Source organism: Theobroma umbraticum, unplaced genomic scaffold (assembly GCF_002168275.2).
Source record: "Theobroma umbraticum cultivar Fairchild unplaced genomic scaffold, ASM216827v3 scaffold_39.0, whole genome shotgun sequence".
Lineage (NCBI taxonomy): Eukaryota > Viridiplantae > Streptophyta > Magnoliopsida > Malvales > Malvaceae > Theobroma > Theobroma umbraticum.
This window is the reverse complement of record NW_018397281.1, coordinates 210455-210762: the sequence shown is the minus strand read 5'-3', so window position 1 is coordinate 210762 and position 308 is coordinate 210455.

Genomic DNA, 308 nt, shown 5'->3' with positions numbered 1-308 from the left:
AAAAAAAAAAAAAAAAAAGGAAGTGAGCTTGGGTAATCTACCCATGTAAGAGAAAATGGAAAATGAAAGCCATTTCATGACTTTTTCCTTGAGAGATCCACCCAATTTGGAAGAGAAATGAAGAGAAAATAGCTTTTTCATGCTTCCACTCAAGAGGAGAGAAAAAGTAGGGAGAAAAGGAAAACTAAGTGAAGGCACAATTTTGTGGGATTTTAGTTCACCACTGAGCCTATTTCTCACTATCCTCTTGCCACAAAGCTTCATTACTTCTAAAAATTCATCCTTTGCTGAGAGATATGGGTTAGATC